We start from the raw sequence: 23,727 nt of genomic DNA on the forward strand, positions 1-23,727 counted from the left end.
CGTTTAGAGAGAAATTCTCCATCCTAGGAATCTGCCCCTAAGGGTTTGCGGTTCTTCGTTTTTATGGAAGGATGTAATTCAGGCTAAGAGCAAAAGGTTGCTCTGTTCATCCAAGCCACACGTTGGTTCCAGTCAAACCTAAGGTTTTCCTATGTCAATATGGCAATGGGATACTTTGCAATTGTTTTTTAGTGTGTGTAAGCATAGTAGCTCAGTGAGAGTCCTAGGAAATCAAAGGGACTTCATTTTGTTCCTTGGCGGAGTGGCACAGCGGTCTGGGCCTTCAGTGCTTCCCTCTGGAGCCACCAGGCCTTGGGGTTTGCTGCCATTAAACGCTGAAATGTACGGCTGCTTTTCTCCAGCACTGAGAGAAAGCCAGCTCTGCACTTCAGTGTTCATATCTCACACGGATCCCTACACTCTGCTGCTAACACAGCAGAAAATGCTTGCAGCGATACCATCTATTTAGAAGTAACGAGACCAGGGCTGCAGAGCACAGCCCTGCCGTGCCTGGGGCCAGCATCTCCAGGCAGGGACGGCCCTGTGGGATGGGACTGGTGGAGCTGGGCACTTGGGCACAGAGAGTAATGGGAGCATGACTGGGGGCATTGCATCCAGAGCCTCCAGGAGTGTGGAGCTGCAGAAACCTGGCAGAGGGAGGGAGGGGAAGAGCTGGTCGGGGAGAAGCAGTGAGGAATAAAGGGACAGGGTGGAGACACGGGGCTGGCGGGATGATTAGCACCAGATGGCAGGTATCAATTATTTACCATTTATGTACGATAAAAAAATATGCTTTAACGGTGGGAAGAGCACAAAACAAGCTCAATAGCAATTTAAAAGCATATGGAAATAAAATGCAGCAATTTAAGGGGTTGTAATAAATGTGCATCCTTCATTGTAATGCCCCTGCAAGAATTACAAATGTTAAGCCTTAGTGAATTACACTTAAAAATAAATGTAACATAAAAAAGAAATTAGGTGCACAAATAACTTTACATTCAGGCATTTATAAAAGAAAATCTGTTTGCAGCAGCTAATTAGAAGAAGGGTTCTAATGAGCATCACTTTTCCTTACCTTAGAGTCAAGGCTGAAATGTTAAACATCAAGATAGGTATGGTGGGTGCCATTAAAAGCTCAACTTTTGTAACTTGCTGGTGATTTCGAAGATGAGATATCTCTTTTCCAGAGAAAAGAGTTGGAGTTTTGGTGCCATTAAATCTCCATCGTGTCAGGAAGGCCCATCTGTGCTGTTCTGCAGATATCCCAGTGCTTGCACCGCTGTGCTTAGTACCGCTGGCATCACCACAGTAACCAGGATATGTTATTACTGAGTGCTGCCCTGCCCTTGTCCCTGATCCCCAGTCTCTAATACCTGATCCCTGTGCCTGATCCCAGTGCCTGATCCCTGTGCCTGATCCCAGTGCCTGATCCCTGCCCTGCCCTGTGGGAACCCTGCTCAGTGGATGCTGGGGCCTCCTTGCTCTGATGCAGGCAGAGAAGTTCGTTTTGATTCAGAAACAGCAGAAATGGTCTTACTGAAATAAGGAGCATCTGTGCCACCCAAACAATGTATTCTAGAAGAGCGTCAGAACCAAAACAAGGCAGTCAAAACAGATCACTGATTTCTGGTGAATTAGAAGCTTTCCACCAATATATGGAGCTGATAACTTCCTCCAGAACATTTGCTTTTCTCTGCTCAGTGCTTCTGAACAAAAGAGCAGTGCAGAAAAACCAAGGCAAACCAACAGTGCTGCCTGGTCTGCTCCTCTCTACCCAAATTGCTGGGAACAGCTTTGACATTTTCCACAGATCACATTCCGCTGGCATGAGGAAGACTTGCTCTTTTCCTTAAACTGGTTTTCCCTGCTCCTCTGCTCAAAGTATAGCTAAGAGGTGGCTGCCAGAAGGGCTCTGCACTTTGTTGTGGTGTGGAGATGGGGAGATGGTCTGTGTGGGCTGTGGACAGTGATGCTGCTCCACAGGGATCAGACGTGGGGAGAGTTTCCTTATTCAGGGTTTCTTGAGTGTTTGCTAGTGCTGGATGAAGCCCCTGGAGCTGGAGCCCTCCTCCCAGCCTGAGGCAGGCCTTGCCCCTCTGCTTGGCTGGGCTGTGGCCATGGTGGTGGTTCCTGATGACGTGGGAAGCCAGAAAGGGGAACAAGGAGCATGGAGAAGGAGAAGTGGCTGGTGGGCTGGGGTGTGGAGGCTGGAAATCCTGCTACCCCACAGCTCCATCCCATCTGGTGCAGCACACCAGCACCTCCTCGCTGCAGGCACGGTGTGACCCACACTTGTGTTTGCCTTGCAAGCTGACAGCACTTCCATATTTTTAAATATTTAATCTTTGCAGCCCAGTTGCCATGGGAACCTTCACACAGAAATCTTGACTTTGGGTTAATTTGGAAGATCCTTCTCACAGGCATGCGGCAGCGGGATGTCCCCCTGCTGCTGGGTCAGCATTGCCCCAGGCAGGTCAGTGGGTATTTTGGTATCAGCTCCTGATGTGCACTCACCAAATTCTTCCTAATACTCAAATAATTCCTGTTTAGTGTCCCAGGACACCCCTGGGTTCAGGCTGCAGGCAGCAGTCTCTCCCAGGAGCTTGGCAGACCCACGGTGCCCAGCACAGAGCTCTGCCCAGTGCCCCAGGAGGTTTGTGGCTCCTCTCCCTGACAGCAGCAGCGCCGCTCCATCCCCCTCAGCTGTTCTGGGGCTTCTCTCCCACTGCCATTGCAACACACCATGCTTAGGGCTGGATCCCAGGGTGCCTGCAGCACTGCACAAAGTGAAGTGATGGCAAGGAAACCATGTCAGCAGTTGTGTGAGAGATGGTAGTGAGCCAAAAGGAAAAATGTATGCAAAAGGTATGCTCTTTTGCCAACAAATTAAATCTAAATTACAGTCTGGGATTCTTCAAATAAGTTAAAAGCTGTATTACAACTTTAATTTTAATTAACAAATTAAATAGAAAAGCAAGCTCATTGCCTAGCAGCTATTGTGAAACAGGAGGCATTTTGCAGCGATGACCTTTTCTCTGTCCCCATACGTATGGCTGAAAACTGTATAGATGCAGTTATCTATACTTGCAGCCCCCACACTTGCAGCCCCACTCCGTGTCCCTGCTCCTGCTCCAAGCTCAGCCGGCCCAGCCCTGCACTGGCTCAGGCACTGCGAGCAGCCAGAGATTTGTGCCTCCTGCCTACTGTGGTGGGGAGTGGTGGCAGCTCACCTCCCCTTATGCTGAGAGAGAACTTAGTGTGCCACTCAGAAATAGCAAGGAAGCAGTCACTGAAAAAGCCCCTGAAGCCAATACCAAAAAAATATGTTGACAAATTCTACAGGACCCAAAGGAATGTTTAAGAATGCTCCTTTATTCCCCCTGCAGAGCACTGATCTGTCCCTGTCCCAGCAAGCATGAGCCACAGCTGAGGGATCAGTCTTTACTTAGGACTTTTGCCCGTAAAACCCCCCTGGGGCAGCTGCTTGTCACTGGCACCAAGGATACCAGGGACGTGGCACAGGGACTGAGAGCAGACTGTGGGAATCCCCCAGGGACAGTGCCAAGGGGAGCAGGGCCACCACGTCCCCTCCGACGGTGCTTCAGCAAACAATCCGCGGCCAAACGCCTTTTTTTATTACTTTACAGCACAGTTTTTCCTCGAATTTTATGGCATTTCATTAAAGCCGCCAGAAGGTGATACTGCCCTCTTTCCAGAAGTGAAATAAATCCAAGTTTTATCGCTTCTGGAAATGCTGGAACAGCTGTCAGGACAGTTGATGGATTTTCTCAATTACAGGACTTGTGGAGCATTTTATACTTACATCCGCGCCAAAGTTTAATATACTGTACGAGATGTTTGTGTCCCCCCATCTCTTATCTCTTTGCATCTCCCTTCCTAATAATGGTCAACTTGTTATTTTTTTCCCTTAATTCCTTTTCTACTATAGCCTTTTTTTCCTCCTCGACAATGATCTAGCTCTTTCCTCTTTATTTCCCAGTAACACTGGGACTTAACTTTCCCGTGTGAGCAGCCAGTGCGGATGCTGTGATGCTGCTGGTGGGTATGTTGCAGGGAGCAGCACGGGGCTGCCAGCCACAGCAAACCCAGCACCCAGATTGTGAGCATTTATCCCCAGATGCTGCAGCACCTTCCTTACATCCTCATCTCTCTGCGGAAAATGGATCAGTGGTCACTGTGAAATAAATAGGTAACTGGGGCCATCTGCTTGCTCCTTGTCCCCAGTGAGAAAGGCAACGTTGACTTCCTCTCCCTTTCACACACTAATAAAGCACATGAGGATGCCAAATTGCACCTTCCTTTCTTTCTGGCTTTAACCCAAAGCACATGGCAGCTCAGTCCTGGCTCCATGGAGACAAGGTGAGCATGGGAGCTTCTCACCCCATCTCTGCCAGCAGAGGGGTCCAGACCCACACCTTGGGTCCTCAGCAGGTTCAGAAAGCCGAGGTGCGATCCCACGTTTATTCAAATTAGAACAATTATGGCAATTAAATGCGCAGAAGTACTTGGGAAGGAGGGAACTACTACCAAGTAGAATTGTTATTACAGTCGATCAAATTGACACAAAAAGATTAAAAACCTGATTTACATTAAAAAAAAAAAAAAAAGTCAGGCATTCACTAAAATAGATAACACATCCTGCTGAGAAAATCACTCCATGCATAAAAGAGAAGCAAAGGTGATTATATTTAACAAAACTAATCTTCTCTATTGCTTTAATCACCTCAGACCATTTCACCTGCTTATTTGGAAACTGTTAACTTGAAGAAAAAAATTATTGTGAGAATGTCCTCATTTCCAGTGCTGTGCTCCAATGGACTTGTTTTCCTACGCTTCCATCCGCAGCCTGTAACAGCAGCCACTGCTCTGTGAGATAGATGTTTGCTATATTGTTAGGCTAATGCATTTGTTCATGACTTGAGTTCCAGATCAGTAAGGGCAGAGGGTGTCAGGCAGCCAGGAGTGACCCACTGGGCTCATCCTGCCACCACCATTCTTTCCCCAGTTTTGGGGGAGCAGAGCACAGGCATTTTTCTTCCCATGCATCTTGGCTCACAAAGTCAATACACAAGTGCAGCTTGTGGCCACACTAGAGGGGAAAGAAAGGTGCAGTGACTGGTGTGGGCATGGGAGTGGACTGCAGGTTGCAGCAACATTCAGAAACTATGTCCACAAAGATCAGCACGCTGGCCCTGTTCCACATGTCCATGGCAATCCCAGCATTAACCTATTTGATGTTGGGATGCAACAGCTTTTTTTTTTTTGCTAAACTGTATTAAGCCTGATTTTTTCCTTGTCCAAGAAACAGCTAGTGAGATTGTATAGATGGCTCATTTTTACACACCTCAACTTTGACCCAAAGCCCACTAAGCGCCATGGGAGCCCCCAGGCATGGAGGTGCTGTGCCAGCCTTGCGGTCAGGAATCGAGCTGCTGGTGCAGTGAGTCGGCTCTCACGCCGCAGCACTGGCACTGAAATGGGCAGCGCCATGCTGTGGCAGTAAATTCTTGCAGGTCTCCATCATTCACCCAAATGCCTCACTCATTTCTTTTACAAATGTAGTTTTGCCATGATCTCCAAATTCAGGACTGGCATGAATGATACGTGCTATCACAGGCTGTCAGCGAGGGCAGGAGAAAAAAAATCGCTCTTCCAGTGATTGGTATACAAAACGGTTTGGGCAAGAAGTATGCTCAGTCTCCTTCCAGAGACTAATGACTTCCGAAACTCAACATATTCAGAAAGGGGAAGAAATGGAGTGAGGGCACACAGAGGGAGCGGGAGGACAGCAGGCATTCTCCTCCTCACCGTAAATCACAGAAATCGAATTAGATCATCTCAAATCGAGGGACAAAAAGCCAGTTATAGATCCATTTCACAACGCCAGCCGACATGGCTTCCATTTGTGACTCACAGAGTGATATTACTTACCCTGAGTGCTTTTCTGACAACATAAGCACTTAATGTGAAGACGTGTAAAATTACAGAAAAATGAATGAAATTCAGGAAATTATGTAAAGTTTATGGATTGTTTTTTTTATTCTTTTTCTTTTTTTTTCTTTCTTTTTTTTTTTTTTAATTTTTTTTTTTTTTGAGACCTCTCAATTTCTGCCTCCTAAACTAGGACCTGGGCAATGAATGCATCAGCTGACAGTGGCTTCCCAGAGCAAAGGACTTTTCTGCCTCTGATGCATCTGAGCAACTTCAGGCTAACACAAGCACGCACTGAGCAGTGAATAGACCTTTATGTTGATGAGACAAATCCTGAGGCACTTAAAGGCAACCTACACTGAAGTGTCTCATGTATCTCCATCTTCAAAGTGCAACATACTTATGGAAATTGCAGATGCTGTGGTGCTATTTGCCTGGAAGAAGGCATTACAGCTGACATATGAACCTGATTTCTCAAACAGATGAGGTCTGTGACTGGTTTAAGGAAGCATCTATAAATTAAGATGCATAATAAAGTTCCTGCTGCCTTCCTTGGCTGCTACCTTGTCAGCTCAAGAGCTGTGCTTGGCAGAGCACCAGACATCCCCCGCCCAGTGGGCAGGCAGAGCCCAGCACCCAGCACTGCCAGCAGTGCCCTCTCCCCAGTCTCTGCAGTGGCCCCACAGCCAGCAGCCCTACAAGCAAGGCTCGTGCCAGCTCCTCGTGCTGATCTGAAAAGGCCCCACTTGTACTCTGCAGCATCCTCCTGCCCAGCTGCACTTCCTAAGGAGAAGCGAGGTGGCAGAGTGAAACCAAATTCCTGCTGCCATCTTCAGCTCTGCCCCAAGAATGCACAAGCCATGGAGCAGACATGCTGAAGTAGCCCCCATCCTAAGGCCTCCCTGGCTGCAGCAGGGAGAGCATCCAGTGCTGTGCCAGGAACCAGGGAGCTATGCCAAATGGGCTCGGCCCTGAAATCAGCCCTGAGAAATGAGTGTCAAGGGTCTCGAGGTGCTTTAATGATGCCTAGCCAGCATCCATAGTGACAGAGCAAGTGGGAAAGCATGAAAATACGATGATTTTTTCTTCAAAACAGATTTTTTTGTTGTGGTGGTGGTGTATATAGATGGATTTTTTTTTTTTAGAAAGGATGAAAATAGTCAAAGCCAGAAAGGTCTGTATCAGCCAGCACAATCTGGCATGGGCTGCTGTATCTTTTTCCCTGACTCGGTCAGAAAATGCACTGTTTATGTGACTCTGCGGACCACAGAAGGGAAAACACAGCAAGAAATTACTCTTTTCTTTATGAGCACAGAACTAGATGGAGAAATCTATGGTGGGAAAGCAGATAAAGAGAACAGAGGCAACCTGGTCTGACCAAGAAGTGGCATTGCCAGCACCCACGTGTGGTTAAAGCACGCATAGGCAGTGCTTTCTCCTGGGATCGCACTGCCCACACAGGCAGTGAGGAAGGAACAAGAGAAAGTGGAGGCTGCCATTGTCATTAGGGTTTCACCTTTTCTGATCTCACACTGAGCAAGGAGCAGCACCTAAGAAGTACCCTGGGGGTATCCCAGCTGCACTCCCAGCATGAGCTGCCTCGCAGCAGATGGCTGCCGGTGGTTTTCTTTCCATCAGTGCAGTCTGCTTCACAGCAACACAACAAGGAAAAGCTCCAGACCTGGACATAAAAGAGGCATCAGGCAAAAGTACTTCCATTTGTTTCTTTGCAGATAACAAATGGCAGCTACCATTTCAAGTCTTTCTCTGCTGAAGACCTCCGTCTGACACCACCAGTCATTTACGATCTGCCATTAGCTATACACAGTCATATCTCTTTTCTCTCCTAGCTGCTGCCCTGGAACTTTTCGCTTAGGCTGCACATAAGTTCTTGTTGGGAAGATTTACAAGGAAAAATAAAGCCATAGAAAGATTCCATTCTGCCAAGAGCTGTCCTGTGCCCTGGCACTCACCCTCTGCATGGTTCCACCTCTTTGGTGTGCTGGTGCCCTCCCACAGCCCTAGCGGGTTGCAGGGAAGCTGCAGCCCTTTCACCAGGATTGTTTGTCCTGGACAAAGCACAGCCCTGTTTTAAAGTTTTAAAGAAACTGTGGTTCCCAGGAGTTCATGCTGCAGCATTGTGCTTCCTTCTGCAGTTTTTGGTCTTCCACAGTTCTTGCTCTTCTTCCTTGCTGAGATATGCAAACCATGAAAATTTGGCACTGAAATGAGATTGGGCTGTGGTGTTTTCTCACTATATAGCTCATGATCCCTCCTGTTCCCAAGAAATCACACTAACGCAAAGGCTGCTAAGCCTTCCTGAAGCTCTGGGATGTTATCCCACCTTCCCGTTTGACATACTGTTGTTGATGCTGTAGCCATAGTGGAAGTGATGCTGAAAGCAGCCCCCCAGGAGTAGGATGAAATCCAGTAATTGGGAGCAGAAGACCTGCTGTAACTTGGAGGCTTCAGTGGGAGACATGGTTGTTATTTTGCAAGCCACAATTCTCCTGCTCTATGCCCGTTTTCCAAAAATCAAGGTCCGTCCAGATGTGTTTCACCCAGAACTCCGGATTTCAGGGGGGAAGGCTGAGAGGATGTTGTGGGATTTACTCCTCTGCTAAAGAATCCATGAATGAAACAAAACTATTGCCACAGATCCTTACAATGTTTTATTTTCTTCTGCTGGCACAAGAACTAGCTACATTGGGCAGTTTGGGACTGGTGTGGTGGGCAGTGGGCTGGAGATTGCCCAGGTGCCAGAGCTAAATACAAATGAGAAAATATTCTCCACTAATGAACCTCTCCATCAGCCTCCTTGCTGCTGTCCTCCGTAATCCTATCTTACAGAGGGGAGCAGGCAAGGTGGTGCCTTTTTTGGGATAACACCTGTCAGCCAGGACAGAGTCTTTCTGATGTGAAGCCATTCAGATTAAACCACAAATCACTTCTAGGGGTAATGCTCTGCTGTCCTCCCAACCTACTCTCATTATATTTTGCCATTTTGATACCATTAGCCTTCCAAAAGTGGTAGCCCACACACAGAGATAATAGTGTCAATTTTAGCAGCCTAAACTCAGCCAAATGCTTGATTTTGGCTTTTCCATACTGTATAATATCCTTTTGTACATAGCTCTGCATGGCAGCTCATTTATATCAAATTTTACCAGTTAAGGGAGAGGAGAAGAGAAGTAATCAATCTTTATCTTGACAAAGAGATCCAAAGTCAATACATTGATGTTTTCTATCAGCTGAGCATCAGCCCCTCTGGTTTTATTCCAGGTTTGTAGCAGAACCATCCATTATCATAGAATCATAGAATGGCTTCAGTTGGAAGGGACCCCAAGGATCATCAAATTCCAACCCCCCAGCCTCAGGCAGGGCCACCAACCTCCAGATCTGGTACTAGACCAGGCTGCCAAGGGCCCCACCCAACCTGGCCTTGAACACCTCCAGGGATGGAGCATCCACAGCCTCTCTGGCAGCCTGTTCCAGCACCTCACCACTCTCTCTGTAAAGAACTTCCTCTTGACATCCATTGTTATCAACAAGCAAAGGTCACTTCCTCTTGTTGGCCTGGCCATGGCTTTGCGTGCCCACAGACCCCCAAAAGCAGAGCAGGAGGGTATCATGCCACAGGTGCAAAAGCAGGAACTTTCAAAAAAACACAGGATAGTTTTTATTCAAGTCATACAGGTGGATCTGGTCTTCAGGCACTTGTAGCTTGTACAGATTTTCATGCAGACATCAGCAGACCCTACGCCATTTCCCAAGATCTTGTAGTAGCTCACTGGGAGCAGACACAAGATGTGCATTGCAGCATCAGGAGCCCCCTGGCCCCTGGAGATCAACCCCAAAGTGAGAGGCAGAAGGAAAGAAATGAGCATTTGTCCATGATTAGGATTTTCTAAATCAGCAGATCCCTTCCATATGTGCAGTCTTCAGGTGCAGTGTAGAAAAAAATCGATTTGTTTTCCTCTGTCCAATTCCCCTCTGTCTAATAGGTCTGTTGTAAATGCCAATTTTACTGTCATTTACACTGTGCCCATTTGAGCTATTTTATCAATAGTTAAATAAGAATACTTTAAAGTAATGTGATTTTTTTATTTGAATTCCAATTTATGTTCAGATGGTTTGACACAAATCTAGTAAGGAAGGCACACTATTTTCATTGAACAAATTAAATTATATGTTATATAGCCACACAGGTAAATATGTTATGTAATTGGATAAATAAATACCTGTGATTAGATACAGTGTCTCATTCTCACCTACATATAATAGCAAAGCCAGTGCAGGTATTGGATAAATCACCACATTTTAATAGTTAGCAGTCCATGAGAATCGACCTGAAAGACAATAAGCAAAAACAAATCCAAAAAAAAGGCTAAACCTTGTTATTTAAATCCAAGCTTCCTGCTTGCCTGTTTAAATTGCAATTCAAACCAGCTTACAGTCATCTTCACTTCAATCAGTGCATGTGGTCAGAGGTCAAAGCAGTTAGTTGTGCAAAAGATGATGGTGTGGGATGAAAGGTGGTGATGGACACCACAGAGATAAGTGGTGGGGATGGAGATGGATGATGGGCATGGGAGATGGGCATGGATGATGGACAGTGGAGATAGGGAGAGAAGATGGGGATGCATGATGGACAATGGGGATGTGCCAATCTAATGGTTGAAACTGACCACCTACAAGGAGTTTGGGAGAGCATGTTGTTCTCTGTTCGTGTTGTCTGACAAGGCTTTCCTCCTGACTGTGGAAAGGAAAAATTACATTTCTTTTTAGCTGATAAATACAACTCAACGGGGACCCAATTTGCTGTTTGGATATCACACGCTGAGAGAAAGATCAGAGCCCTGGCTTATATTAAAGGAATCATGGTCCCCTCGTGCAGCTAAATTAGCAATGGATAGCATACACTTGCAATGGAAAACCAAGGAGGTCAACATTAAGAATTCCTCTGCTCTTCCACCTTCTTTTTTTCCTGTTTTGTTCCAATAAGCCTACCCTCCAGGTGTTTCTACCAGTATTTTCCCCCTTCCTCCCACAACTCCAGCAACTCAACTTTATATCAAATGGACATGCTGAAAACTGGAGCAGCTCAACATACACAGACATCAGCTAAAGCGAGACGATGAGATGCTGATCCTGAAACCAAACACCACACGCATGGACTCTCAGCTTCCTGCTGCCACCAAAATTATTCACCAGATGAATGTTTGCTAGGTTCTCACACGACAGAAAGACAGATAGAGAGGTGTAAGATTTATTTTTATTTTTTCAAAGTATGGAAGTCACTCTAAATAATGTTTTCTATATGATGGGAGCTGATTCCAAACCAGCAGACTGTAACAATAGAAATGCAGTATTTACCATCAGAGTGATTATTCCTGGCAGCCAACCTCAGACTACGTTGCAGGCACTCTAAGATAAAGCTGGCCAAATCTCAAAATTATTCCCTGAAAATTTCTCTCCCACCGCCCCATTTTCAGTCTGAAAGCAGTTAGTGGGTTTAGTGTGTTTTTTCATTTCAGCACTGACTTCCACCAGGCCTTCTACATCAATTTTTTTCCTACGTGTGCCACAGATAAATTCCAATTCCCACAGGGAAGGAAAAGTTCCCACCAAGAGACCTCTCCCCTGCTTTGGGCTGGCTTTGCTCACCCTGCAGTCACATCCCAGCACGTGGTATCTCAGCTGCAGACCTGTCCTTTTTACATTTGCTGTGCCTGACTCTTTAGTAAAGTGCTGCCAATATCATTAATCAGTTTTTGTAGTTCTTAAAGCAACAGAAGGATTTTGGGTATACCCACAAATGATGAAGTATGTGGTAAAAGAGCTAATAGACAAGAAAAATGTCACCAGGTTTTGGCACGAGGGAGTTGCTATCGGTGCAATGACACTGATAACCAAGGTGCTGTCAGCCCATTTCCCTGTTGGTCCCAAAGCAAGAAAAGCAGCACAGAGCACACCTGCATCTTCACTGCTGCACCCAGTCAAAATCCCACCTTTGCTGCATCACTGAGTGGCACTGAGATGAGGGCAAAGGATGCAGTCTTGCAGAAAGGGACACCACCAAGTAGTGGGGTCCCCACCAAGGGACAGGGATTTCCCCTCCTGGGCTGCTGCTTTCACAGGAAAAATGTGACTGATGCAGCAGCAGGATTCTGTATTTCAAACAATGGGGGTTAACCCAAGTCACCAATTTCCTTGGGCTAATTGAGCATGCAAACTGCCTGCTTGTAAAGCCTGTATTTGGCCTAGAAGATTTATTGCTTTTAGCAATGATTAATGTCCAAGAGCAGGGAGGGCAGACCTGAGCTGCAGTTCATTAACTTTAAGTGGGATGATGTTGGAAAACCATTTCTATTTTCGGTTACTTTGTTCTAAGGTACCTGTGAATTTAGACCTACTTCTGTAATAAAGTGCTCAGGGAGCCCAGTGAATCTTCTTCTCCCTGGCAGGTACTAAACCTGTAGGGTTTTGTCCTCCTCCTGATGAGTAAGCAGTTTTAGCTGGTCCTGAGAGGCTATAAAATGATTGAAGAGTGCTCTGCATGGGAGTTCGTAGCTAAGCCTCCATCTATCTCACATGCAGAGATCAAAATGGGGGACTTGCCACTGGGTTTCAGAAAAGCATCTTTTATTTTCTGCCCTACCAGTCACTATTGGGTCAGTCTGCTATGAACAGCAACGTCCATCACAGAGACATGGAGGTACTCCTGCCTTCCTCTGCATCTGTTTCAAAAATAGTGCAGTGCAATGCTTGTTATATTGAAATGTGCTGGACACTTTGCTAACCATCTAATGTAACATCTGCCTCCCTCCACATTCATTACTTGCAAACAATCTGCTTGTCTCTTTCTTTCCTTAGGAGAACATCCATTAGTGAACGTGGTTGTGAACCCCTGGAGCACATCCTACCTTCTTTTCTTCCCAGCAATACTTGTGCTGTACGTTAAGTCATACACGTACAAAACACCCTCTCTCTGTCCCTGCACTGCCAGACCACAATGGTCTTATGGGAACTGGCAGTGAGTATGCGATGTTGAAAGATGTTTTTGTTATAAATCAGTCCCTGAGGTGGCTTCCGAAACTATCTTTGTATTGCATTCTGCTCAGTGGTGTGTAGACCAGAGTGCTTAAAATGCACATTTCTCTGTGTTTCCGCAATAAATATTGCCTTGTGTGTGACCAGCGTCAGCAGTTCTGACTACTCCAGATTGCCACTTGTGGTCTATGGCTCTGCCACACCTCGCAGCCAGGTGCCAGCCTTTCTGGATCTCTGTGCCATCCCTTAGCCTCCACAGACCCTAGGCCAGGGGCAATCAACCTGCAAAGCCACGCACGAGGACCCACTGCCCAGGATAATCAGCCTGGCAGCTGCAGAGCTAATGAATTTGCCCCTGAGGCTTAACTGTAAGAAAAGTAATTAATCTTGCTGGGTTTCACTCATCATCAAGCAAACTTTCACTGATGAAGTGAAAACTGCTGAGCTCTCCAGTTTGCTCCCTAAGTCAACCTCTCCCTTTTGGACTTTGTGGGTAATTGGTACATCATTACCATCCCATTTTATCCAAATTCCCCAAGAGACCACAGTAAAAGGAATGCAGATGCTAGTGAGGGAAGGGGTTTTTGCGGCTCAGACTCCCACTCCTGAAGAAGTTCCAGCTTTACTTAGTGTCCTGATTTTGGTCAGGACGCTGACTGAGAGGAGAAAAACAAGTACCCTGGAAGGGAAAGAAGAATGTGCAAAACAGCTGCCAGAAAGTTTCAGAGCAGCTGCACACGAGATGATCTCCCAGCCTTGCCACTGAATCGGTGTGAGTCAGGGCTGAAGCCAGCTCCAGTCCACATATGGTCTTAGCCTCAGCTACGGGCAAGAGATGAAAATACCACAGAAACAAAACATTGGCACAATCTCAAATGACTCCAGGCATGTGACCTACCCAAGGCATCTGTTTTAGTTTGAGATAAACTGCACTCTCAAGCTATCTGTGCTACGAGGAGCCTATGCTGGCTGGCAACGAAGCAGCCACCGCTGCAAGATGCCCTTTGCAGCTGAGCTGACAGACTTTGAGAGCACTGCTGAAAGCTCCAAGTGAGGGCAGGGCTGGGGAAGGCCAGCGGGATTGCCAGAGGACTGTCCAGACCTTAAATGGGCAGCAGGATCAGAGCCGTGCAAGGAGCTGCCTGCCTGTGTATATAGCTCAGGGCCCGGCTGTAACCCAGCCCTGTCAGCAGCACTGCTGCTACTCCACCTGAGTGTGCAGCTGGGGCTACTAGCGGGAGTCGCTGTCTGAGGCCTGGTCTGTGCCTTTTGGTTGCCTTTCAAGGGCTGGAATTTATTCTTAAAGCTTACTGCTGTGATCCTTCAAGGTTGCTGCCCCACGGTGAGCAAGGCAGGTCTGGGAAACCGGCACAAGTAGAGAACATCCACCATGCTGGTCACAGGGAGCAAACAAAGATGATGTAACACCAAGATCAACGCAAGGAGGGAAGAGGATTGAGAAAACAGATAAAGAAGTGCAGGAATCGAAAGCAGACACTCAGATCACCAAGTCTGTTCTGCTCATTGCGGGCATTTTCTCACAGAGGTTCTCATAGCATTGAAGCTCCTTGCTTGCACACAAGCCAAAGGGGACAAATGCAGCAGGAGTGAAAAATGAGATGTGGCCATATTACAGGGCTATTAGCGAGGTGCTGTCAGTTTAACATGAGCTCCCTTTTTAAAATATGTCAATTCTGGCTTATTTCACCTTATTGTAGAATAACTGTAATCAACAGAAATAAAAAGTAAAGCTGCAATTGTTCTCTGCACAGCCTTTAATTTTGGATGGATTTACCTGAGATGTCTAAATGAAATCCATTGCGCGTCTCTGAGAAAACAAGGCTGGACAGGAGCGCACCGCGCTGTGCGCTGGGATGTACGTGACACGGAGCTTCAAATCTTGTTCTGCAGTGCCATCTTGAGGTTTCCTGAGACAAAAGTGCTTTCTACGAGAGCGCGTAGGGCTTTCATCGGGCTGTAGGACTTGGTGAAGTCGGCCCTCCTCGCTGCGGGACGAGGTGCGCCCTTTAGCCCCGAGATGACGGCGCAGGAGGCGCAGGAGGCGCGCTCGGTGCACTCGGGCAGCGCACCCCGCCCCGAGGCAGCGCCGGCTCCTCCGAGAGCCTCCCCTGGCAACGCTCTGCCCGTTCAGCGCTCGAAGGAGCCCGTGCGATCTCCGTCCCCCCCCCGGTGCCGGAGCACGGCGCTGCCGGACGCGAATGGCCGCCCGGCCGGTGCCGCCGCCGGCGCTCCAGTTTCCGCCTTCTCGGCCCGGCGTCTGCTCCTCTCTGCCCCCCCGGCCTAGCGGCGGCCGGCAGCGGGGCGCTTCGCGGGCGGATCTGCGCCGCGAGGAGGGCCGGGGCTCCGCGCCGCCGTGCCGTGCTTGTGGAGACGGCGGGCGCGGGGGTCCCCGCGGGCCGAGGAGGCTCCCGGGCCCCGAGATCGGCGGGGCAGCGAGGAGGGGGGGGAACCCTGGGGCGCGCGGCCCTGCGGGGCGGCGGCCGACGCGCGCTCGGGACCGCGCTCGGCGAGCCCGGGGTCTCGGCGCCCCGGGCGCGCCCTGCGGGGCGGCGGCCGCCCGCGGGGCCCCCTCGGCTCGGGGCGGTTCGGCCGTTTCCGTGAGCGCCCGGGGGTTTCCGCGCCGGCCCCGCCGCCCGCCCCGCGGGCCGCCTCGGGCGGAAGCGCCGTTCGCGCCTTCCCGCGGCCGCTCGGCTCTTTCCGCCACCCCTCCGGGGCGCTTCGTTCGTTTCCGCGGCCGCTCGGCTCTTTCCGAGGGGGCCGGCGGCGCGCTCGGCCGTTCCCGCCGCCCGCCGCGCGCTCGGCGGTTTCCGTGAGCGCTCGGCGGTTTCCGTGCGGGCCGCGGCGCGCTCGGCGCTTGCTCCCTGGCTGGCGCTCCTCAGTCGGCCGCTGCCTGCCTGTCGCCGGGCTGGGAGCGCCTGTGTGTGTGTGAGTGACGCGGCGGAGGTGTAGTTTGACGCGGTGTGTTACGTGGGGGAGAGAATAAAACTGCGGCGAGATCCCAGGCGCGAACGAAAGCAGTGACGGAGCAGCCCGCAACCGGTAAGAGGAGGACGGCGCCCAGCGAACAGGGGCGGGGGGGAGGGAAGGAAATGGAGCCCGGCGGGGACCGGGGCAGCCGGCGGGCGGCGGGACGCGGGGGCCCGGCCTCGCACCGCCCGCGGGAGGGGCGCCCGCCTCAAAGATGGAGCCGAGCCCCGCACCGTCCCCGCCGCCGCCGCGCCGCGAACAAAGGATAATGGCGGATGGGAGCCGGCCCCGGCGGCGGCCGCTCGGCCGGGCCACTCCGGCGGCAGCCAGCGGCGGCGCTCGGCGCGGCGGGGAGGGCCCGGCCCCGCGGCGGGAGGACGAGGCCGGGGGCGCGGGGCGGCCGCTCACCCGCGGCGCGGGACGCCCTCCGCCGCTGCCGGGCGCCGGCGGCGCTGCCCCGCTCTCCTCCCCCGGCCGCGCCGGGCCGCGGCCCCGCCGCCCGGGAGCCGAGAGCCGCCGCCGCGTCCCGCGGGGCGCCGCCGGCGGCGCGGCCCGAGCCCGGCCCGCCTGCAGGAGGCCCCGCGCCGGCGCCCGACGCCTGCGAGCGGAGCCGGGCGCCCCGGCGGTATTTTTAACCCGCAGCGAACCCGAGCCCGGCCGCGGCGGCCAGCCTTCGCTCGGGAGCCGCCGGTGCCAGCGCCCCGCGGCTCCGGGTGCCGCACGACCGGCGGGATCCGACCTCTGCCCGTCCCTTAATCGCAAATGTCAACGACGGCGCCTTCCCACGCCATGCCGGCTCGCCCGCCGCCGGTGCCGCAGCTGCGGGCCGTTCCCGCCTTGTTCCCTAGGATAGAGGACTCTATTCCCGCTTCCAAACCTGGATATCCGCATCTCTGTGCTCAGCAATAAGTCAAAGTGACGTGGCAATCGGATCTTCTTAAAAATGTATTTTACCCAAAGGTTATTACACCTCTCAAGTATACGCGAGGAGATAGATGTATTTTGTTTTTGTGGACCATATGTCTTTTCTTTCCAGATTTTTCTAATTTTTTTAAATTCTCCCTTTTAAGTATTGCAGTGCTTTTGGAGTAACACTGTTATGGAAAACATCTCTTCCCGGGGTTAGAAACAATTTTCCTGTTTCTCAAATAAAGGACTAGAAACTGACCTAGGACCATTAAGCAACTGCCGACCCACTGTGAGCACCAAGCACTCTCTTTTGAAATACAGCATCTGTACTTGGTCCCTTCCCCATCACCAGCAAATATGTTTGTTTTTATTTGTGAAGTAAAATGTAAGTCACCAAAACAATTTTTTTTGGCCAGGACAGATATTAGTGATTCACAGAAGCGCGTGGATAGCCTGTCCTTCCTTCTATGCAAGTCACTATGTTCCGTCACTTCCACCACTGTCAACATAAATGCCAAGGGTGTTCACATCGCTTCTTGCTCTCTGTGATAGAGGGTTCCTAAAGCTGTAACTGAACAGTGGGCATCTGTGGATGTCAGAGGGCAGCATAGCTGTTGGTGGTGATTAAATGCTTTGTAGTAGCTGGTGTATTTCATTCATTCTTGGTTTGATGGGGTATGTACTTCATTTTAAACACAAAAATGTGACAGTAAATCCTTGCGTAGTACTTTCTGTACCTTCGGAAACGCAGCACTTTATTTATCCCCCAAACACGCTGTTTTGTAACGGCAGAGGACTCTCAGATCCACGTTTTCTAACCCATACGCTGTATCTGCATGAGCTCTGTATATCCTCTCAGGGCAGGTTGGGAAGAGCAGCAGGCAAGAGATTGTGTTTGCTGTGTATCACTGTCAGGTGACCCAAGATCAGATATTTAAGGGCAGGAAAGAAGAATATAATAACTTTAAAAATTTCATTGATAGAGTATAAGTGTTAAAAATATTTTTCCCAGCTTTGTATCTGGATCTCCCATGAGTTGTCTGCATCTGATCCTCCCCACGGCTTTGGTGGTAAGGTGCCTGCTGCCCTGGGTGCAACTAATGGTCTGACAGGGGAGAGTGATCTGTTGATGCAGAAAATTTAGAAGCATCTAATTTAGGCTGTCAAGTCATCAGTCTGCCTGTTTCGTGGAAGCATGAGCTGTTGTCACTATTGCTGGTCCCGAGATCAAATATAAAATGTTCTGGAAAGTAACAGTTCAGCCGTCCTCAGAGGTGAGCAGTTCTTGCCTGTGTGCAGCTGCAGCCAGCTGGGTGCAGGCTTTGATAGCAGCTGAGGCCCTGATAGGGAATTTCTGTTGACACCCTTGTGCAACAAATGGGATATTCACACTTCACCTCTATTTTAGGATCTCTTAGCAAGTGGAGATGGGTTACTCATGCCACACTTCTCAAGGCTTTGCTGCAGTGAGAAGGCCTTGCCAGCTTTCTGCTTGTAATCTAAAGTCAGCTTCATGAAAAAGACAGTAATCCTTAGCGAGAGAAACAGCCCTGCTGAGTTGGGCTGGAGCTCTCTGCTTCCTTGCCTGCTTGCAGCTGGAGATTCATGGCAATGTCCTGGTTTTTCTCTAAATCAAAAATGGTGTGGCCTCATCTGCAGTCTGTGTGATCGCACTTCATGGTGATGATGAAAACCTGGCCACCTCGTGGTTAGTGATTTTCTTTGCACTTCTCCCAGCTCTAAGGCACTGACACCTATTTTATTCTTCAAAACTTGTCAACTGCTTGGTAGTACTGAGGTTAAAAAGGTGAGAAGAAGCACAACACTTTCTGGTTTTGCATGCTTCTAGAACTGCCATGTGAGCTGTGCAGATGAAATGCCCCTGGCTCTGCTTGTTCTCTGGGGTTTGCCAGGTAGAGCAGCGTTTGCAAACAGAGATGCTGCTGCCATCTCTTTCTGGCACCGCTGAGTCCAGAGAATCCACAGGATTCAGAGAATAAAGCATTTTGAGGAGGTCTGTTACTCTGTGCTTTGTAAACTTACATACAAGTAGTTTTAAAGCAGCACAGATGCCTGCTAGATAGTCTCAGTGATTCTAAGCAAAATGCATAGCTCAAGGATTTCTTTCACCCCTGAAGAGATGCCCCTAAGATTATAAGCATACATGAGAATGTTTCAAGATCTGTTCCTCGTTACAAATCTGAGACCATTGGGTGAAAAATGTAACAGTAGTTCCAAAGATGTGAGAGTCTTTCCAGTTGCTCTTCTGTTACCATCACTCAGACCAGGCAGCCCGGGCTACTGTAGATGAAGCTGCAGAAGGACTTGCAGTGTCCTATTTTAAAGCTGCCTTTGTGCAGGAGCATGAAACTGAAATGTCTGCCCTTGAGGTTTTCACACTTTTTGGAGGAGAGAGTTGAAGTGATGTGTAGAAATGCCTTTGATCCTGTATTCGCTATCCCATTGGCAGCTTGGTTGGTCAGGGAGGCTATCAGTAAAACCTTTTTCTCCTTCATTTGGAAGAACTGTAAGTCTGGATTGTGTTTTCCTTTTCTGTCAGGCTGGGTTGTATTTCCCCACACCAGCGCCCTGCTCTAGTTGCTGCAGGGCTGCACGATGGCTGTGCCAGCACATCAGGGGAAGGGACAGGACTGGGAGAAGCAGGAGAGGGGCAGCCTGAGCAGCAGTGCTGCTAGATGAGAAATGCAGCCTGCACGAAGTTCTTAGATTATTGCTGTGTTTATAGCCAAGTTGGATCACATGGATCTTGTTCTTTTTGCTGCGGCACTCGATCATTTCACTAAGTTTAAGTTTTTGTATGTGTCACACAGTAGGAGTAAATGAACGTGAGCAGCAGCTGCTTCCAAACTTTAATACCATGTACACGTACTGTTTGTCACACTTCTTATTTACTTTGCTTAAGCACCTTCTGTGCGTTTAATGACTACCGTGTTCACTTCTTCAGCACTGTTCTTTGTTGATCATCTGCTCTAACTCCTAACCTCCTGTCCCTGTTCCCTGCAGAGCTTTGCTGCAATCTTTTTAACCATCTCTCCAGCTACAGTATAACCTCCTGTCGCGTTTTGGCTCCAGAATTGCATGTATTTTTCTGGTAGATACTGCCCCAATCCTTCTCATTCTTGACTGCTATTCAAATAGCAGTCTGGTTTTGCTTTCCCTTGCACCTTTCCTAGGGATGAATGTGGAATCTCTTCCCATCCAACTGATCTTTTATACCCCTTAGAATGATAGATGGGAAGCAGTATTTTCTTGCCTTTCCCTGATGGCTCTTTCTCTGGCTCTGTAGAGTTGGCCCCGTCTCAAGCTCTGCTGGTGCCTGTCCACTCCTCCAAGAGACTTGGAATATACACAGGGTTTGTAAATTAAAGCCTTCATATGTTGTGGAGAGCCTTCTCTTGAGAAAATCCTAGGGCGTTAAACAAAAGCAGGGCTTCTGACCCTCGTGAAACTCATCCAAATTATTCTCTTTTGTACTGATAGGAACATTCTGGGCAATACTGAGGGAGGGAAGGTGTGGAAAAGGGCAGTGTGCAGAAGCACTGCAGTGTGGTACCAGCAGGAGCCTGCTGCCCTCATGTCATCTGAGCTGACATGACTGTATGTGGCTCTCAACAGATAGACATCTTTCTCCTTCCCTTTCTCCTGCTTTTTGTTGCATGTTGTTAGCCCATCCCTGGCGTAGGCTGTAGTGTTGGTTGTACAATTTAGTAAGCCTGTTCAAATCCCCAGTATGGGAGAAAACTGTTGTCAGGTCAGTTTTCTTCTGCGTGAGTGAGCTGAGTCGCTTGGTGATTGAGATCCTGCTAGTTCCAGCATGGTGCAAATTCACAGTGAGACTGTAGGAAGGAGGAAGACAACTGTATCCCTTCAGCAGCAGAGCTGGAACACAGCCTGTCCCAGGGAGCTGCAGCACATCCCTGTTTGCAAGCCACGGGAGGAGCTGGGCTCTGTCTTTGTGTCTAGGAAAGCTGTAACACAGCAAGTGTTTCAGCTGAATTAAATACAAAGAAAACTGAACGTTTGCTTCTTTCACAAAGCCCGGTGACACCTGCGTGGTTGAACTAGCTCCTCCTCATCAAAGATGGGTTTCAGTCTTCTCAAGAGGTTGGATCGCTGTGACAGTTGACTACCTCTGGTTGTGAGGAGCCCAGTCAGATGGGGAAAATTGCATTTGATAGCTTTTAATCAAGCCTCACTGGAAAGACAAAGCTCCAGCAGTGGTCCAGGCCCAACTAAGTCCTGTTAGCCATCCGAGGCACCTGGGCTAGAGGGAGTGCTGGGCTGCCTTTAGTTACACTGTTACTGCATGTAACTGCTGCAGCCTCTCCTCGGGGTTTTAAAATAACAACTGTGGCTGAAACTTGTAGCAGGAAAGTTGTAGCAAATGCTTTCTGTGGATTGCACACTAGTGCAGGGTATCCTGAGGTGGGCAGAGGAGGCGGCGTGGTACCTGCTACAGACAGCTGCTTTCTCAGAAGTGGAGCAGTCTGAAGTACATGGCGCTCTACCCAGTCCTCAGCGAGCCCTCCTTGAAAAAAAAATCTGCTTTTAACCTCCCACTCTTAAGGAGAGTTATTAATAAAACATAAATATTCATGTTACAGAATGTGTGTTTTCTTCAGCAGCTTTGTTATTTCCTGCAGTCTTATGACACCTATCCGTGATCTGATCTACTTTGCTCCCATGGGCAGACCAGGCTTCAGCAGGGTAAACTCTACTTCACCTTCTCTGTACTTGGTCCCATGGCAGCAGGACCAGTACAACTGCTTGTGGGGTTGTGAAATTATCAGAGAACAAGTCCAGATTAAAGATCAGTTGTATTTTCTGCTTTATATGTAGTCCAGATTGGTCCCCAGTCCCATTTACTGCACAGCTTCACAGGCAGCTGTAAGGGTAGAAATAAACAGGAACGAGAAGGAAAGCTGAGCTGGAGCAGTGCTGCCAGCTATGACTAGTTGCAGAAAGCAAAACAGAGGTTTTCTTTTCTATGCTCAAGCACTTTTGTATACTACAGCAAGGCATGGATTCTGTTTCTTTGTCTGGCCCTTTCTGGTTCATCGCTGGCTCCTGCTGCTTATTCAGATCCATCATTCTCAAATCAGAGTTACCAGCAGGTCACATCTCTGTTCTGTCCAGAAAGTTGTGGTGCCCACTGGTAATACAGGTCTGAAATCCACACAAATATTTAAGAACCAAGGTAACCTATTCTTGGTTATGGAGATGATACTTAAGCAGAGCAGATCTGAAATATGAAATACCTTCCTCATTTTAGTTTTCCTGTACTGTCCATGCAAATACAAAAATGCATGAAAAATAAGACAGAACCCACACAGTTGATAAACCTATTACAGAATTTGGTCATGGTTTAGTTTCACTTGGTGTTTAGGGAGGGTGGGTCGTAGATTTAATTTTGGTACACTAAGCAAGATAAGATATCTTCTGTTGCTTCAAGAGCAGAGCTAACTGACCAAGCAACAACAATTTCAATGTAACTCAGCCAGAGCAATTTCAGGATTTAAAGTATTTCCGAGCTGAGCTGTGGCATAAGCCCCAAGCCTTTCAGTTTTAATGTTGCAATACATTCTGTGAATTGGAAGCATTCAGAAGTTGGACAAGGGCAAGGTTTGTAGAGAAGTGCTGTTTTTCTTGTGCATTCCTGGGCATATTCTACTGCAACACTCCAACTGTAGAAAATTCAGGTTTTCACTTCAGAACAGCATCAGAGCAGAAGTTAGGCTATACTGCCCCTTAAGAAAGAAACAAAGCTATTACAACAAAATTTGTGTTGCATCTGCTGATACAGGTTATTTTGAAGTTGTTTCAGACACTTGGCTTTATATCTGTTAACTATGAGCTCTGTATAAATCATTCGATCTTGCTTTCAGATGACCAGTTCTAATTATATTCTGTTAATAAAAACAGTGAAAACATTGGTCTGAAACATCAGTTTTGTTGTGTTTTCTTTCTGAACTCATTAAAAGTGGTGGTGTTTTCTAAACAAGACTTCCTAGTGTTTACCAAATTACAGAACTTTGTGTTGTACTGTGGGTTGAACTCTACGGTTACTACATGTGTTACACGCATCAAACAGAATAATGTATTTTTTTTAATTGTTCACCCCTATAGAACTTGCAGCCTAAATATCAGAAGTAGCATTTTCAACAAGCTGTTTAGCCACTGACATTCAGAAGAGGGTTAGAAACTTTTAGAATGGAGCAGTCTATTCTCACCAATAAACAGAATCTCAACACAAACACAAACTGTTACATAAAATTCTTTTGTCAAGTTCAATTGTATGTTGATAATACCTAAAACTCTCCATGCTTGCCCTCGGTTTCTTAACTAATCTGACAGTTCTCTGAGACAGAAGAATGATGAGAAAAAGGCAGTAGTCTTCCACTGTGGAATTTCAACATCTGGCCCTTTTCAGTTTACAGTATTCTACTGAGGTGACTTCAGCAAGGGTGACAGGATTTAAACCTCAGGCTTTTTGTTACATTTTTATATGAAAAATAACCCTCAAATGGATGATGAAATTCAGATGTCCAGTTTAATGTTTTAGGTGACCAAATAAAGAACCTTAAATGCTGTTAGCTGCCCTCCATCGTTACAGGATGGGAAACATTTACTTTATTCATGGGGAAGTACCCTGAATTTCTGGGACTTTCCAGCAGATTAAGTTTTGTAATATAAAGTTACATTCATATTGCATTAGATGTCATCTTTAATCAGTGTAATCTCTAAGCAGCTTGAGTCTAGTCTTATGGTACGCTATCCTGATGAATGTGAAGTGCCTATTAATAT

At 48.2% G+C, this 23,727-nt stretch overlaps 1 protein-coding gene and 1 long non-coding RNA gene across 3 annotated transcripts in view; both read left to right on the top strand.

Moving 5' to 3' along the window:
- The window catches only part of LOC149917282 (uncharacterized), a 39,949-nt gene extending 27,057 nt beyond the window's left edge, over positions 1-12,892 (top strand). Inside the window, exon 3 of the long non-coding RNA XR_016468350.1 lies at positions 12,829-12,892. This is a non-coding gene — a long non-coding RNA (uncharacterized LOC149917282). The remainder of the gene's footprint in view (positions 1-12,828) is intronic.
- Positions 12,893-15,811: 2,919 nt separating this feature from the next.
- Positions 15,812-23,727, top strand: part of CREB1 (cAMP responsive element binding protein 1) — a 36,629-nt gene continuing 28,713 nt past the window's right edge. For both annotated transcript variants that reach the window (XM_090144196.1, XM_090144195.1), the window contains exon 1: positions 15,812-16,065. The gene's annotated coding sequence lies outside the window, so the exon portion shown is untranslated. The remainder of the gene's footprint in view (positions 16,066-23,727) is intronic.

Source organism: Phasianus colchicus, chromosome 7 (assembly GCF_987193195.1).
Source record: "Phasianus colchicus chromosome 7, bPhaCol1.hap1.1, whole genome shotgun sequence".
Classification (NCBI taxonomy): Eukaryota; Metazoa; Chordata; class Aves; order Galliformes; family Phasianidae; genus Phasianus; species Phasianus colchicus.